Below are 15,554 nucleotides of genomic sequence, written 5' to 3'. Positions count from 1 at the left end.
GGCTCGGGGGGCCGGAGGCAGGAGGATGCGGGGGGTATGTGAGGAGAGGCCCGAGGCCTGGGAGGACAGGGGCCCAAGGGGGATCTCGGGGAGGATCCCGGGGGGTCGGGGGTATCTCGGGGGTCGGCTCCCGGGAGGTGTCGGTCCCGTGCTGCCTCCGGTCCCTGCAGCGCACTCGGTTCCGGCGCCAGCCCCGGCTCCGCTCCTGGTCCTGCCCCAGGTCCCGGCCCCGCTCCCACAGCCCGCGGCCCACCCGGCCGCCAGAGTCCTGCGGTTGCTAGGCAACGGGAGCGGGGGGGCGGGGCCTCGCCAAACAGCTTATGGCGATGGGCGCCTGCCCCGCCCCGTGCGGCACCCACGAATCAACGTCGTCGTTCCTTGATGGGCAGCGGCACAGCCCAATGAGAAGCCCCGCAACGGCGAGTAACCGTGAGGGGTGTGAGCCGCCATCTCGTCTGCGGAGAGGAGCGCGGCGGGGAGCGGAGGCCCGGGAGGAAGAAGCTCGGGCCGGTGGAGAGGGAAGGCTCCTACACTGCTTTTCTAATAGCTGTACAGTAGGGAAGAGGCATCTCGAGCGGTGTGTGTTCACAGCAGCGTTCTCTCCGGGCCCGCTGGCAATGCATTCCTGAGACTCCTAAAAATAAGATGGAAAATAAACTTTATACCCCGCCGGGATCAAGTCTCGCGGGCCCTGGTCAGTCGTAAAAGAGTAAAAATGAAGTAGGGGCGGTGTGTCAATGAGTCGGTGCCCAGGAGCCTGAGGGGGCTGGCTGTGGCACTGCCCATGGCGAAGCGCCTGCCCGAGGGACGGCGGGAGATGGCGGGAGCCGAGGGAGTTGGTGGCTGAGCCACCCATGGCACCCTCCGGCTGTGACACGGGGCCGTCCCTGCGGGGCCCGGGTGAGGAGAGCTCGCAGGAGGGCCGGAAAGTCACGCTGAAATACCCTCTGAGGACACAGTGAGTTCACGCGCCTCGGGCAGGCTGGGGGTGCGGAAATCGAGACCATGTTGCGGTATTAAATCACATTGAGTATAGTCTGACAGGGATTTGGGACATCAGAACACCAGCAACCAAGAAATTATCCCCGATGTGCTCTCAAAGAGGACTGATTTTATAGGACTCTGCATTCAGGGCCATAAAAGTGCTAATGAGCTCTAGCTGATTAAAATGCTGACGCCGCACATGCCTGGTTACTTGGTTACCTGTGAATTAGCGACCTCTGCGAAGAACCCGTAGGCCCTGGAGGGCTGATGAGAAGGCCTGCCCTTGACCTGCTGTGAGGTCAGGTGAGCTGGGGAGAGGGGGGCTTCACTTTCCAGGAGGAACCTTGGCAAAGTGCCGGGTGCCAGCCTGGGCTCCGGTGGTGCCAGCTCCATCCTCGGGGGCAGGAGCCAGCATGAAGCAGTGGCACGATGGCTGTGACATCCCCAGGCAGCCTTTACTTCTGTGCACAGCGTGTCCGAGCCCGGTAATATCTCCAGCACTGGGGACTGTGCCCACTGGTCCAGCACGTCACCAGTTATTAATTATATCCCTACACAAAGCAAACTATGGTCTGGTGATGAGAAAGGCAGTGGGACCACCAGGGCCAGACTTTTAAGGCCTGGCACTGGTGAGGATGGATGAGAGGACACCCATGGAGGGGGGAGGCTTGTCCAGATCTGCTGCCTCCCTGTACAGAGTGGGACTGCAGAGGAGATGCAGGAGGAGGGCAGAGCTGCAGAGTGCAAGGTGGGCACAGGCCTGTGTCAGCTCTGGGGTGTCAGGGGAGGCCCCGAAGATGCTGGGAGGGCTGGAGCCCCTCTGCTGGGAGGGGGGGCTGAGAGAGTTGGCGGGATTCAGCCTGGAGAAGAGAAGGCTCCAGGGAGACCTTGGAGCCCCTTCCAGTCCCTCAAGGGGCTCCAGGAGAGATGGGGAGGGACTCTGGGTGAGGGAGGGGAGCCACAGGAGGAGGGGGAAGGGTTTGACACTGCAAGAGGGGAGATGGAGCTGAGATGTGGAGAAGAACTTGTTTGGTGTGAGGGTGGTGAGAGCCTGGCCCAGGTTGCCCCGAGAAGCTGTGGTTGCCCCATCCCTGGAGGGCAGGTTGGAGGGGGCTTGGAGCAACCTGGTGTGGTGTGAGGTGTCCCTGCCCAGGGCAGGGGGTGGGACTGGGGGGGCTTTAAGGCCCCTTCCAACCCAAACCAGTCTGTGACTCTATGGTTACCTGGCTGAGGAAGCAGTACCTTACACACAGGCCACCTCCCACCCTCAAGCGACCCATCCAAAGGACCAGTTCAAAGGTAACACCAGGATCTGGTGTCAGGATAAGTCTGGGTTTGGGTCAAAATTGCTGCAGCCACTGGCACAAACGCAAAGCTGGCAGATCCCCAGCCTGCTGTGGGATGCAGCCTGCTTGCTGTGTCTGCAGGGCTGGGACAGGCTGTCCCTCAGCCTCTGGAGAAACCACAGAGCTGTCCAGAAACACCACCTCATGCTCTGAGTTGGCAGATGCGATCTTGTGGTCATGCTGGATACAGATCCAGCAGATCCATGATTTCCTGGCTGCAGGGGGATCGAGAGCCATGGTATTTAAGCAGAGTAGGGCTGTAAGATTCCAAAGGCGATGTGTTCTCAGCAGGGTGTTTCCATCACAGCATGGAGAGGCGGCCCTTGGGGCATGGAGAGCTGCTGCTTTTCCTGACGTGGACATCAGGGGTCAACCCTGGCCCCTGGGAAAAGCTGCCACTTGCCCTGCACACATTTTGGCAATTCAGCCTGTTCTGAAAAGAATGTCCTTTTCTTTCCAGAAGCTGAGGAGTGTTTTGAGTGCTTCATTTGAAACGGGCCACCGCTCTCCAAGAACTGCAGACTCAAGCTGTGGAGATGAGATCTACTGCCAACGGGAAGGGACAGAAGGGTCCTTGGGACGTACAGGGAGAAAGGATGATGGAGTGGTGGATCACATCCAAACTTCCTCTTGAGTAGGGAAGACCCATGGAGCACTGCAGTGTCCTCCTGGATGTGGGAGGCTAGTGACCCTTAGGTGGGGACAGGGTGATGACAATTCCCCAGAGCAGTTGGACTGGTCCTGCAGCTCCACGAACCGCCCCGGGCAGCTCTTCTGCCAGCAGGGAAACCAGGTCGATTTGGAAGCCGGATGGAACGTCACCGAACCTGCGTCAATCCAGGATTCCTCATTCAGGATGTGGAAAAAACGCAGATTCATCCTGAAACAATTCGCCTCGCCCAAAGCCACCAGCTTTGGACGTTGGTGCCCAGGTGCTCAGGTGGGCCGGAGGTGCCCAGGAATACAAACTATGTGGGCAGGGGAGCGGGCGGGTGTCTTGGTTTGAGTGACACAGGGATAATTTCTCTTCTAATGCCTGAGAAAACTGCACTTCAGTGTTTTCCAGATCCTCAGGTGTAGGGATAAGGAGGATCAAGACCTGGACACTTGACCCAAGCTGCCAACAGGGTTATTTCATACCATGAATGAAACGTTCAATATATCAATTAGAAAGTTTCCTGAGGAGTTCTCTCTCTCTCTTTCCCCCTTAGTGGCTGCCATCCTGAGAACTCCTTGTCCCGGTGCCGGAGCCCTGAGCCCTTCCCTTCCTCCCGAAGCCCCAGCGCTCGCAGGGTCCCACACTGGCTGTGCCTGCAGGGAGTGCACGGCTTCTGCTGGGGAATGGGCTGGGGACAGTCCTGGGGTGTTTTATATTGGTATCGGGATCAATATTGGCTCTTTAGTGTTATTGATGTTAATGATCTAGTCTGATTCTATTAAATCTGTTTATATTTCAACCCTTGGGTTTCTTTATTTTTTCCCCAATACCCCTTTCCCTGACCAGGAAGGGGTTATTGAGTGATAAAATGTTTGTCTAAATGACAGTAAATTGTTGTGGGTTTCTCAGACCATAACATGGGGAAGTTCCAAGCAGGGAGGGGACATGGAGAAATGCTGCGTGGGGGTACAGCCCCGGCACACTGTCCCCAGCCATATTGAGACACGAGGGCCTTGTGACTGAACACCTAAACATCAGAGACCTTCCTGGCCCCAGCATCTTTCACCCCCATAGGAAACCCTCTCCAGACACTGAACCCCACAGCTTTGTGGCTGAGGGCACCACAGCTCAGCACAGCACCCCAATCTGGTTGGGACTTTCCCTCCTGCCACCCTCCATGCTCCGGCTGCAGCCAAAGCACAGCCACAGTGGGGGCAGAAAGTGGATGTGATGGAAAGCACCTTCTCCTGCTCCTCTGCACACCAGGAGCTACGAGCTCCAACGGTGCCCTCAGCACTGGGCTCCGCAGCGTCTGGAGGCACACAAGGACTTCTCAGGCTGCCACCATGCTGGCACAGAGCTCAGCATGAGGGGGTGCATCCCCAGTATTGTGTGCAGGTCTGGAGCCCTCAATATAAGAAGGACATGGACCTAATGGAGCGGGTCCAGAGGAGGGCCACAAGGATGATCAGGGGGATGGAGCACCTCTGCTCCGAGGACAGGCTGAGGGAGCTGGGGTTGTTCAGCCTGGAGAAGAGGAGGCTCCAGGGAGACCTAATAGCAGCCTTCCAGTACCTGAGGGGGCCTACAGGAAGGCTGGGGAGAGCCTGTCAGATTTAGACTGGAGATGAGGAGAGGGTTCTTCACTGTGAGGGTGGTGGAGCACTGGAACAGGTTGCCCAGGGAGGTGGTTGAGGCCCCTTCCCTGGAGATATTCAAGGAGAGGCTCGACGAGGCCCTGGGCAACCTGGTCTAGTTGGGGGTGTCCCTGCTGACTGCGGGGGGGTCGGACTAGATGGCCTTTGGAGGTCCCTTCCAGCCTGGGCAATTCTGTGATTCTATGATTCTATGACAGACCATCTGCTGCTACCTGTAGAATAAGAAACTTTGACCCTTTTGCCTCCTCCGTGGCTTCAGGCAGGAGGACAGCTCTGGTGCAGGAGTCATCTCAAAGGAGAAGCAGGGAAGTGCTGCTGGGAAGCCATGCAGACAGCAGGCGGCCGCTGACATTCTGCTTCTCTGGCTGTTTCCTACCAGCCTCTCACAGCTGGGAAGGACGATAATGGCTATGGACAAGGGACCTGTTCTCATGTCTTTGAGGACTCTGTACCGTGTGCTGAGCCCGGGATGTGTCAGCTCCTCCTCTTCTTGGAGCCTCTGGGGTGAGGAAAGGCCCCAGGATTCTGCCCAGATCCTGTCTGCTTCCTTCTGCACCCCAAAGTCAGAGCTGCAGGGAGGAGAAACATGGGTTACACATCAGTTATGGTTGGACTAGATGATCTGAAAGGTCCCTTCCAACCTAGACAATTCTATGATGGCTGCACTCAAAGGGATGCAGTCAATAGCTCAATGTCCAAGTGGTGACCAGTGACAAGTGCTGTTCCGCAGGGGTTGGTACTGGGACCAGTGCTGTTTAACATCTTTGTTGGAGACATGGACAGTGGGATCAAGGGCACCCTCAGCAAGTTTGCTGATGACACCAAGCTGTGTGGTGCAGTCGACACACTGGAGGGAAGGGATGCCATCCAGAGGGACCTGGACAGGCTGGAGAGGTGGGCTTGTGCGAATCGCATGAAGTTCAACCAAGCCAAGTGCAAGGTCCTGCACCTGGGACGTGGCAACCCCAGGCACAAATACAGGTTGGGTGGAGAATGGCTGGAGAGCAGCCGTGAGGAGAAGGACTTGGGGGTGTTGGTGGATGAGAAGCTCAACAGGAGCCAGCAGAGCGCACTGGCAGCCCAGAGAGCCAACCCCAGCCTGGGCTGCATCAGGAGAAGCGTGGCCAGCAGGGCCAGGGAGGGGATTCTACCCCTCTGCGCTTGTGAGACCCCACCTGGAGCACTGGGTCCAGTTTTAGAGTCCTCAGCACAGGAAGGACATGGACCTGTTGGAACGGGGCCAGTGGTCCTCCATCACAAAGATGATTGGAGGGCTGGAGCACCTCTCCTATGAGGACAGGCTGAGAGAGCTGGGGTTGTTCAGCCTGGAGAAGAGAAGACTCTGGGGAGACCTTAGAGCAGCCTTCCAGTATCTGAAGGGGCTACAGGAGAGCTGGGGAGTGGGGAGCTTTGTCAGGGAGTGCAGGGACAGGACAAAGGGCAACGGTTTTAAATTGGAAGAGGGGAGATTTAGATTGGATACCAGGAAGAAATTCTTTCCTGTGAATGTGGTGAGAGCCTGGCCCAGGTTGCCCCGAGAAGCTGTGGCTGCCCCATCCCTGGAGGGGTTCAAGGCCAGGCTGGATGGGGCTTGGAGCAAGCTGGTGTGGTGGGAGGTGTCCCTGCCCAGGGCAGGGGGGTTGGAACTCAATGATTTTTAAGGTCCCTTCCAACCCAAACCATTCTGTGATTCTATGATTTGGTGCTGGTGCCCTGGGCTGCTTTGGTAACTTATCCAACCCTGGATGGCACTTGCCCTGCAGCTCTGGCTTCAGCTGTACCCCTGGGGAGCTGTTCATACCCCCCTCTGCTCCACGCATTGCCTGTTTGGAATGACGAGCGTTGTGCTGCCACAGCTCCACTTTCCTTCCAGGTTTGGCTGAAAACATGGACCTCACCAGTCTGTGCCAAGGTGAATGATCCTCTCCTTCTTGAAGCCGTTGGTCAACCACTGGGAGGCAAGAGGTGCCCCTTCCTTAGAGATCCCCGGGTGGAGCTGGTGGGTCTTTGCTCATCACACCACCATTGCCTTCACCTCCGCTCTGCCTGAGCAGAGAAATCAGTGAGTCCCTGGGGTAAGGAGTTTGCTGAGGAGACGAGTGTAGTGGGGTGGCTGTAAGCCCTGAGCAAACTGACTTTTAAAAGGGATGAGACAGAGGAGGGAGGGCCGGAGGTGCTGAGCTGAGCTGTGCAGAGCAGGGACCCCGAGAGCACCTGCTGGGGGCTGGTGGCAGAGGTGTGGGTGAAGAAGGAGAGTGGCTCAGCCAGCAGCACCCTCTGCAGTCTGTGGGCAGCAGTAAGACCAGATGTTCCTGGGAGGAACGTCTCTCTGGGGGTCACAGTGGCACTGAGATCAGTGTGTAATTTTGATCAGTATCTTCTGAGCAGCAGCTGAGGGAGCTGGGGGTGTTCAGCCTGGAGAAAAGGAGGCTGAGGTGAGACCTTCTCGCTCTCTACTGAATGGAGGATGTACCAGGTGTGTCAGTCTCTTCTCCTAAGGAACAGGTACTGAATGGAGGATGTACCAGGTGTGTCAGTCTCTTGTAACTCAGCTCAGGTAACAGCACAAGAGGAAACAGCCTCAAATTGTGCCAGGGGAGGTTTAGGATGGATATTAGGAAAAATTTGTTCACCAAAAGGGTTGTCGAGCCTTGGAATGGGCTGCCCAGGGAAGGGGTGGAGTCACCATCCCTGGAGGGATTTAAACGGTGGGTAGATGTGGCGCTGAGGGACATGGTTAGTGGTGGGCTTTGCAGTGCTCAGTTTATGGTTGGACTCGATGATCTTTTCCAACCTAAATGATTCTGTGATGCCATGATTCTATCAGCCTGCTGAGTCTGCAGCAGGTGGCAACCTGCCGCGAGCACCCAGCCCCTGCAGAGCCAGGTCCAGCAGCCAGCTAACGCCCACAGCCCAGTGTGGCTAATGGTGCAGCTCCAACAGCTCCACTGGTGTCAAGGCCACGGGACTGAGGAGGTAGGAGGGGGCAAACATGTCCAGGCATCGCCCCACGCCTCGTGCTCATCATACCGGGGATGGCTGCTGCGTGCAAGGGCTGGTCCTGCCACGGGGACGCTGGGGTGAAGGACAGCACCAAGCTGGTGGCCTGGAGAAACTGGTGACTGGCTTCTCCCAGCACGGGGAGGACGGGGAGGTGCTCAGATGGGCTGAGCTCTGGCCCTGTAAGCTTGGCACAGAGGAGCACTGTCAGAGCCCCGCAGCTCCTCTGCCTCCACGGCCGGAGGGGGGGACATCCCCGGTCCCCACGGGGTGCCAGGCACTGCCTGGGGACCCCCCCGCCCACAGGGTGGGTGCCGTTCAGAGATGGATGGATGTGGGTGTTACCGTAGCAACGGGGATGAACGGACGGCTCCTGGGCTGGCTGCACAGCTGAAACCGCCCCGTGGCCAGAGGAGGGTGATGGAGGGGGGACAAAGCCGAGGATCTGAAATCAGAAAACGGGGACACAACAAATGAGCAATCGTCCCCTGCTGCTCCTGACACAAGAACTGGGGGCACACCGGGAATTTGCCCAGAGAGTAGATTTACAACAAACTAAAGGGACTTTTTCTTCGCATTCATAGAATCACAGTATGGTTTGGGTTGGAGCTTTCCTGGAGCCCCTTTAGGGACTGCAAGGAGGTCTATGGTCTCCCCAGAGCCTCCTCTTCTCCAGGCACTATATGGAGAAGAGGAGGCTCTGGGGACACCTTCTAACACCTTCCAGTACTTGAAGACAGCCTACAGGAAAGCTGGGAGGGACTCGTGATCAGGGAGGGGAGCCACAGGAGGAGGGGGAAGGGTTTGACCCTGCAAGAGGGGAGATGGAGCTGAGCTGTGGGGAAGAACTTGTTTGGTGGGAGGGTGGTGAGAGCCTGGCCCAGGTTGCCCCGAGAAGCTGTGGCTGCCCCATCCCTGGAGGGGTTCAAGGGCAGGTTGGAGGGGGCTTGGAGCAAGCTGGTGTGGTGGGAGGTGTCTCTGCCCAGGGCAGGGGGTGGCACTGGATGGGCTTTGAGGTCCTTTCCAATCCAAACCATGCTGTGATTAAATGCTGAGAGTCACTGCCCTGGGGTGCTGCAGAGCCCGGACAGGTACAGGAGAGTCCAAAGGTCGTGGAGGACAGGTCTTCTGCAGCCCCGACGGCCGAGAGCTGGAACAGATGGGCTGCAGGAGGCTGGATGGCACATAACACAGCTCACAGAGCCAAGAGCTCCAGGCAGGGTTCAAACAATAGCTGAAGTGTTGCATGGTGACACCTGAATGTCTGGGCCAAATCCAGAAGCTCTCGGTTGGCTTTGAACCAGTCCTTTCCTCACAGCATCTTCCCACAAGGAAAACCCTGAGTCACTGAGATGTGGGGAAGAACTTGTTTGGTGGGAGGGTGGTGAGAGCCTGGCCCAGGTTGCCCTGAGAAGCTGTGGCTGCCCCATCCCTGGAGGGGTTCAAGGGCAGGTTGGAGGGGGCTTGGAGCAAGCTGGTGTGGTGGGAGGTGTCTCTGCCCAGGGCAGGGGGTGGCACTGGATGGGCTTTGAGGTCCTTTCCAATCCAAACCATGCTGTGATTAAATGCTGAGAGTCACTGCCCTGGGGTGCTGCAGAGCCCGGACAGGTACAGGAGAGTCCAAAGGTCGTGGAGGACAGGTCTTCTGCAGCCCCGACGGCCGAGAGCTGGAACAGATGGGCTGCAGGAGGCTGGATGGCACATAACACAGCTCACAGAGCCAAGAGCTCCAGGCAGTGTTCAAACAATAGCTGAAGTGTTGCATGGTGACACCTGAATGTCTGGGCCAAATCCAGAAGCTCTCGGTTGGCTTTGAACCAGTCCTTTCCTCACAGCATCTTCCCACAAGGAAAACCCTGAGTCACCTCTGGGTAACAACCTCCAGGCTCTGCTCTAAAAACGTGCTCCATTATTTGCTTGTTGGCATCTCCTTGCTTTTCACCTCAAAGCATCTCTCCTTGCATTTCAGTGCTGCTCAAGCCAGCAGATGAAGGCAGCCACCAGTCTGTCACAGCTCCAGCAGGACCAAGGGCATTTACTCTCTGTCCTGTCCACAGTCATCATGGGGAACAACAGCTCCACCTTCTCCTGGACAAACACAGCAGGCAAAAGCTGCCGATGCAGGGCTGCTGGGCAGTAGCTCTGCTGGTGAGTTCTTTCTCCAGCTGGATGCCATCACCAAGGTCGGGTGCAGGATGTGGGCAGCAGCGCAGCAGAGACAGGCAGTCCCTGAAGGAAGAATCTGCGCATGGAGAGGACAGTATGCAGGGCATATACATGGGTGTAGGAAGGAAATACAACAAGAAGATGCCTTAAATACTCGGGAAAAACTTCATAGATCTGTGGTTTGATGCCAATTCAGGTGCTGAACACTGATTTTCTCTCCAGTGTCTGTAGAGCCATTCAGCACCTGGAGGGTGTCTGTGAAGCACCCTCTGGAGACCATTGGAGAGGGTGCCTTCAGCTGGCTGTGACCCCTCCTGAGGCAGGGCCATTGGAGTGGCCACTTATTCCTGAGATGTCCCACTGATGGAAGGCAATACCCCTAAAGCCAGGCTTAACAGGCAACCCTCCAAGCTAAGATTTTTAGTTATCATCATGTGGAATCACAGAATCTTCTAGGTTGGAAGGGACCTTAAAGATCATCTTGTCCAACCGTCAACCTAATTTTGACAAAAAATAAACACCCACACAACAAACAAAAAGCAACACCATCACTAAACCATATCTCCCAGCACAACATCAACCCGTCTTTTGAACACCTCCAGGGATGGTGCCTCAACCCCCTCCCTGGGCAGCCCATTCCAATGGCTGATAACCCTTTCCGTGAATAAATTTTTCCTAATCTCCAGCCTGAACCTGCCCTGGTGTAACTTGAGGCCATTTCCTCTTGTCCCATCACCTGTGACTTAGGAGAAGAGACCGACCCCCACCTCTCTACACCCTCCTTTCAGGGAGTTGGAGAGGGCAATAAGGTCTCCCCTCAGCCTCCTCTTCTCCAGGCTGAATAACCCCAGCTCCCTCAGCCTCTCCTCATAAGACTTGTGCTCCAGACCCCTCACCAGCTTTTTTGCTCTTCTCTGGACCCGCTCCAGCACCTTGATGTCTTTTTTATGGTAGGGAGCCCAAAACTGGACACAGTACTCGCGGTGGTACTCACCAGTGTCCAGTACAGGGGGACGATCACCTCCCGAGTCCTACTTGCCACACTGTTCCTGACACAGGTGTATCAGGATACAGGAATGTTGCCAGGTGCCTGAGTCTGGCTGAATTCTTAGAAAAGCCCTAGGGAAGAAGAATAAAAAAAAAGATTCCACTGTTTTCAAGAGCCAGAGACTAAGGGAAAGTTTTGTTGTTTCATCAACAGAAACAAAAGTCTTACAGCAAACTGAGAAGCAGAGTCTCATTGTCACGGCCTGATGCCTCCAGACTGTTGAGCACGGCAGTGTAACGTGCCAAGGGTGCTCTCCTGATGTCTGAGGTTCACCTTCCGCATTAGTCATGAAAACCATCTTTAGAGATCCCAACTGAGGGAACAGCTTGAAGGTACCGAGCATTTTTTAATCCAGTGAAGAAAAAAAACTGAGTGAGGACATGACAGCAATCTTCCAACATCCAATTATTCCCTCAAGGCCACTGGGAAACATAAAAAATTATCAGCTTTGTTTCAAGCAAAAAAAAAGTTTATTTTATGAAAATCCCAAGACTGCAACTCTGGCTGGAAACCAGGGCACCTCACGGAATTGTAGCACCTCCTTTACTGCGAGTTTTGTAAAACCAAGTTAGATGAACATTTTTCAAGGGCAGTCACAATATACTTAACGCTACAGCACCACAGGGACCAGAGTGGGTGCTGTAAATCTCTCCAGCTCTGCACTCCCGCGATAAGCTGCGTCCCATCCTACTCAACTGTTACTCTCAATGTCTCTGGTTTGGGGAGAGGGAAGAGGAAAGTTACAGAATCACAGAATGGTTTGGATTGTGTTGGAAGGGACCTTAAAGCCCACCCACCCAGTGCCACCCCCTGCCCTGGGCAGGGACACCTCCCACCACACCAGGTTGCTCCAAGCCCCCTCCAACCTGCCCTTGAACCCCTCCAGGGATGGGGCAGCCACAGCTTCTCGGGGCAACCTGGGCCAGGCTCTCACCACCCTCCCACCAAACAAGTTCTTCCCCACATCTCAGCTCCATCTCCCCTCTTGCAGGGTCAAACCCTTCCCCCTCCTCCTAGGGCTCCCCTCCCTCATCCAGAGTCCCTCCCCAGCTTTCCTGGAGCCCCTTGAGGGACTGGAAGGGGCTCCAAGGTCTCCCCGGAGCCTTCTCTTCTCCAGGCAATTGATCAGTTCTATTCACCTATAACCACCATCTCCACCTGCTGCTGACACTTACCTGCTTCTTCAGTGCCTCAAGGCACTCTCCTTCAATACACCAATCCTTGGGTGTTTTCTCGTAAGCTTCTTTAAGTCACCAATCCTTCTTCTTTTTCCACAAGAACAGACTCATTTACCCTCCCTTGAACCTCTGATAACATTTCTGGGAATCCAACTGGCCATGAAAAGTGTTGTTTGAATCCCCCCTGAAGGCACAAGCCAAGAAAAAAAAAAAAAACTCTGTGCCTTCCTTTCACATCACTTTTCCATTGCCTCAAAGGAAACCAGTCCTTTGAAGAGGCATTTACTCCTGCGGCTGCCACACCGTGCCCTGAGCTGTCCCCAGCCCGTGGCCCTCTAAGCACAGCAGCCCCATGGACGGGAGAGGCCATGGGCAGCAACATGCCAGAGAGTGAGGGACGGTACCGCTTTATTGCTGTAACAGGACGGAGCGTTTGCTTCCTAAAAGGAGACACTGAAAGCTGGAGCAGGATGGTGAGAGCTGGGCCAGAGCCCGGGGAGAGCCTGCAGGAGGAGCTCTCTAGACGTGTCTCCTCGTCCCTCCTTGGGCAGCAGCCCCTGCGTCTTCCAAGGGTGTTGCTTCCCTGGCAGAGAAGCGGTGGGTGGCAGGGAGGGCCGGCTTCCCGCTTCTGCGGCTGAGCACTTCCAGGGATTTTTCAAACCTCTCAGATGCCTTCTTCCTCAGCATCACCTTTCTCTCCTCTTCTTTCAAAAACTGCTGCTGTAAGCGTTTGTGGAAACGTTCAGTCTTCTTTTTGGCATCTTCGAAGTGTTTGACCTTTACGAAAGCAAACGTTAAGGCCTTTTAGCCACTGTCCTACCCGTGAAATAAAGAATTCCAAAGTGATGTTTGAATTTGGTAAGAGAGACATCCTGCCACGTCCCTCACCCTCAGAGGTCAAGGTGACCTCCAAGCAAAAAAGCTCCAAAATTCTTAAGTATGACTCTAAACATTGGTCTGGAAAAGATTACTCAGATCATCCTGCCTCCTTGGCTATAACTCGTTTTATACTGCTGCCAGAAGTGGGTCTGGGGGACAGAATCATAGAATCACATGGGGTTGGAAGGGACCTCTGGAGATCATCCAGTCCAACCCCCTGCCAGAGCAGGTCCACCCACAGCAGGTTGCACAGGAATTTGTCCAGGCAGTTTTGAATGTCTCCAGAGAAGGCGACTCCACCACCTCCCTGGCAGCCTCTGCCAGTGCAGCAGTCACACTCTCTTGCATTCTTGCATCTCAGACCCAGTCCATCACACCAGTAGAAAAGCCCCCACATTATAAAACCAGCCGATGACAATGTGGTCACCTGGCTTGAGTGGGCTCTCAACCAGAATTCGCTGGGCAAGCTGACAAGCTTGGTGCCACCAAGGTGTCATCGCAGGTGTCACACGGGTTTCCATGCTTGCAGGCCTCTCCAGCCCCAAGGGCTTTGCACCCCTGGGCACTCTTGATAATGAGCAGAAACCTGTTTGTGAGTGTGACCCAAACCCAGGGCAAACCCACTGTGACACAAACCAGGTGTCACAACACAGCGTGGGGCTTGGCTGGCACCAAGGGATGATTCACTGCACTGCCCTGAGCGCATGGAACTCACACGTGGTGAATGTTTGTGGGCAAGGAGGATCTCCTTGGCTCACAGCTACCCAGGGGTTACCACCAGTCCGCTGAGTGCATGGATTAGGGAACATCAAGCCCAGGAGAAGGTGCCTCAGCTCTGCCTCACAAGGTTTTCATCCTCATGATGGTAGGAAGAAACTGTCCCTCGGGACCTGTTAGTGTCACCAGTTCATGTCCCAAGCACAGATTTGAGCAAGAGACATGGGGAATTGTAGCCATCAGACATTAGTTTCTATATTAGAGTTTCTCATTTGAGCAAACCCCACCTGAGAGGTGAAGTCAGCTAAGCTTTTTTCGCTGTTCTCACTAATGACTGCTCCAGGGCTGCACAGTTCCTCGTCTAATTTGTTCCATCACCCAGAGCCAGGCCCTGGCAGGACCCTGCAGCTCTGCCAGAAACAGTCAAGAGGGCGGACTTTGCAGCCCCATATTGTAAAACTTTGATTTAAACTGAAGAACTGCTGAAATGACGATGATTGGGGTTTCTGCCCTAAGCAGGATGGCAAAATTCCTTGGGATATGTGCAGTAGGGTGCAGGGAGAGGGTTCAGGTGGTGCTGGCTGGGTACTGAGGACAAAAAGCTTGGCAGGAGCAGGGGGGCGAGCTGAAGGGAACTGCTCAGGGGGTGAAGGTCTAGGAATGTCTAGTGCCACCCCACATCCCAGTTCTGAGCTTATAGACTCAGCCCGGTGTCCCGTGCATTCCCACGGGAGAGACTGTCCCACCTGCGGGAGATGAACTAATGAAGTGAACTACTGCTGGACTCAAAGTGAGAAGTGCTAAATGTGACAAAGTCTTTGCCCGTTCCCCGCTGCTGGGAGCTCACATGTCAGCACTTCACCCACTTTTGATCATTTTACCCTTGGTCTCCCTGCGTATCGTAGGAACGACGTCTAAGTTGAGGTGGAATGACATCTAAGTCGAGGTTAGGTCTGTGGCTGATGATGCCTGTAGTTTATCGTCCCAAAACTCAGTGGACTTGCAGATAGGATATGGCAGCTGTGGCCTGAGGTCAGGATGGAGGTGCAACCATTCACATCAAAGGTCCCCCAAGAACTGATAGCTGCCTCCCCCCAGCCATTTTCTTCCTGCTCCCCTGGAGAGAGCCTTGGCACCCACACCCCAATCCAGTGGGCTGAGGATCTAAGCAATGATTTGAGGAACTGAGACATGAGTGCTTGCACAAGAGCTTCCTCCAGGCTCGTGTCATCTGTGTCTCTTGCTGCCGACCTCTTCAGAGGAGGGGGATCTCCCTCCACTTTCCCAAGACACGTCCACTTGCAGCCAAACACAGAACAAACCCTCTCCTTGTGCTGCAGGGGACATGAACCCCATCCTGGGGCGCAGCGCCAAGGAGGCCTGGAGGGGTGAGGGGGAGTGGAGCCATTACCTTCTTCTCCAGGAGCAGCAGCTCATGGCGGCTGGTGCGGCTGGAGGACTTGGCCAGGTGGCTCTTGGACGAATGGCTGTCCGTGTCGAGGTCCGGGTCTGCAGTGCTGCTCCGGGTAAGAGGGGCTTCATGTCCCACAGAGCGGGGTGCAGGAGGTGCAGACCCATACCCATTGGACCTGTCCCCTCATCCCCAGCTGTTGGGAGGGCCACCAGCCCCAGAATGGAGAGAAGGTCCCTCAGCCCCAGGATGGTGTATGGGTCCCCAGCTACAGGATGATGAGAAGGTCCTCCAGCCCCAGCCTTTGTGAGGGCCACCCAGCCCTGGGACAGTGTGAGGGTCCCCCAGCCCCAGCCATTGTGAGTGTCCCCCAGCCCGAGCGTGGTGTAAGGGCCCCTCTGACCCAAGATGGTGTATGGGTCCCCCAGCCCCAGGACAGTGTGAGGACCCCCCAGCCCCAAGACGGTGTGAGGACCCCCCAGCCATAGTGAGGACCCCCTGTGCCCGCA

The 15,554-nt window shown here is 55.7% G+C and overlaps 1 long non-coding RNA gene across 1 annotated transcript; it reads left to right on the top strand.

Moving 5' to 3' along the window:
• The first annotated feature begins 458 nt into the window (after positions 1-458).
• LOC106885768 lies at positions 459-3,787 on the top strand. The gene is made up of 2 exons (XR_001411501.1): positions 459-1,287; positions 2,791-3,787. It is a non-coding gene; the product is annotated as an uncharacterized LOC106885768 (long non-coding RNA).
• Positions 3,788-15,554: the final 11,767 nt, after the last annotated feature.

Source organism: Calidris pugnax, unplaced genomic scaffold (assembly GCF_001431845.1).
Source record: "Calidris pugnax isolate Ruff unplaced genomic scaffold, ASM143184v1 scaffold7, whole genome shotgun sequence".
In the NCBI taxonomy this organism is placed as follows: domain Eukaryota; kingdom Metazoa; phylum Chordata; class Aves; order Charadriiformes; family Scolopacidae; genus Calidris; species Calidris pugnax.
The sequence above is the reverse complement of the archived record's forward strand: the minus strand, read 5'-3'. Positions and strand labels throughout refer to the sequence as shown.